At 37.5% G+C, this 1,808-nt stretch overlaps 1 non-coding gene across 1 annotated transcript; it reads right to left on the bottom strand.

The window, feature by feature from the left end:
* Window positions 1-1,095: 1,095 nt before the first annotated feature.
* LOC130938388 (small nucleolar RNA R71) lies at window positions 1,096-1,203 on the bottom strand. The gene has a single exon (XR_009069555.1). It is a non-coding gene; the product is annotated as a small nucleolar RNA R71 (small nucleolar RNA).
* Between the last annotated feature and the right edge of the window lie 605 nt (window positions 1,204-1,808).

The raw sequence follows: 1,808 nt of genomic DNA, 5'->3' as shown, positions 1-1,808 counted from the left end.
TTTGATTGAACATCTCAAATTTGTTGCCTTTTCTGTTGAGAAAGGTTTAATGTTTGAATCATATCTTTTCTTGTTAGGCAAGTCACTAATTTTCAAAATCAAATCTTTTAAAATTGTTTTCAAAACATATCTTTTAAAATTGTTTTCAAATCATATCTTCTCAATCACATCTCTTTAAAAACTAATCATATCTTCTTAACCTCATTTTTTTCAAAATAGTTTTCAATCAAATCTTTTTGATTTCTAATTTCAAATCCTTTTTCAAAAATCACTTGATTTCTTTCTTACTTTTATTTTCGAAAATCAATTAAGTGTTTTTCAAAATGTTTTCAAAATCTTTTTAATTGAATTTTCGAAAATTCTCTTCCCTCCTTCTCACATCCTTCTATTTATGGAGTACTACTCCTTCTTAATGCACAATTCGAACTTTATCTCATCAAGTTCGAATTCTTCTACCTTCTTTCTTCTATTTTTCTTTTCCTCTGACACCTCAAGAAATCTCTATACTGTGACATAGAGGATTCCACATCTTCTTGTTCTCTTCTCTTTCATATGAGCAGGAGCAGAGACAAAGGCATTCTTGTTGAAGCTGACCCTGAACCTGAAAGGACCTTGAAGAGAAAGCTAAGAGAAGCCAAAGCACAACTCTCTTTAGAGGACCTGACCGAATTCTTCAAAGAAGAAGAACACATGGCAGCCGAAAACAACAACAATGCCAACAATGCAAGGAAGGTGCTGGGTGACTTTACTACACCTACTCCCGACTTCTATGGGAGAAGCATCTCTATCCCTGCCATTGGAGCAAACAACTTTGAGCTTAAGCCTCAATTAGTTTCTCTAATGCAACAGAATTGCAAGTTCCATGGACTTCCAATGGAAGATCCTCATCAGTTTTTAGCTGAGTTTTTGCAAATCTGTGACACAGTCAAGACTAATGGGGTTGACCCTGAGGTCTACAGACTGATGCTATTCCCTTTTGCTGTAAGAGACAGAGCTAGAATATGGTTGGACTCACAACCTAAAGACAGCCTGGACTCTTGGGAAAAGCTAGTCAATGCCTTCTTGGCAAAGTTCTTTCCACCTCAAAAATGGAGTAAGCTTAGAGTGGAAGTCCAAACCTTCAGACAGAAGGATGGAGAATCCCTCTATGAAGCTTGGGAAAGATACAAACAATTAATCAGAAGATGTCCCTCAGACATGCTTTCTGAATGGAGCATCATAGGTATCTTCTATGATGGTCTCTTTGAACTATCCAAGATGTCTTTGGATAGCTCTGCTGGAGGATCTCTTCATTTGAAGAAGACGCCTACAGAGGCTCAAGAGCTAATTGAAATGGTTGCAAATAACCAATTCATGTACACTTCTGAAAGAAATCCTGTGAACAATGGGACTAGTCAGAAGAAAGGAGTCCTTGAGATTGACACTCTGAATGCCATACTGGCTCAGAACAAGATATTGACTCAACAAGTCAATTTGATTTCTCAAAGTCTGTCTGGAATGCAAAATGCACCTGGCAGTACTAAGGAAGCTTCATCTGAGGAAGAATCTTATGATCCTGAGAACCCTTCAATGGAAGAGGTGAATTACCTAGGAGAACCCTATGGAAACACCTATAATTCTTCATGGAGAAATCACCCAAATTTCTCATGGAAGAATCAAGAGAGACCTCAACAAGGTTTCAATAACAATAATGGTGGAAGAAACAGGCTTGGCAATAACAAGCCTTTTCCATCATCTTCTCAGCAACAGACAGAGAGTTCTAAGCAGAATACCTCTGACTTAGCAACAATGGTCTCTGATCTAATCAA

The sequence above is a fragment of the Arachis stenosperma genome, chromosome 6 (genome assembly GCF_014773155.1).
Source record: "Arachis stenosperma cultivar V10309 chromosome 6, arast.V10309.gnm1.PFL2, whole genome shotgun sequence".
Taxonomy (NCBI): domain Eukaryota; kingdom Viridiplantae; phylum Streptophyta; class Magnoliopsida; order Fabales; family Fabaceae; genus Arachis; species Arachis stenosperma.
This window is presented reverse-complemented; position numbering and strand designations above follow the sequence as displayed.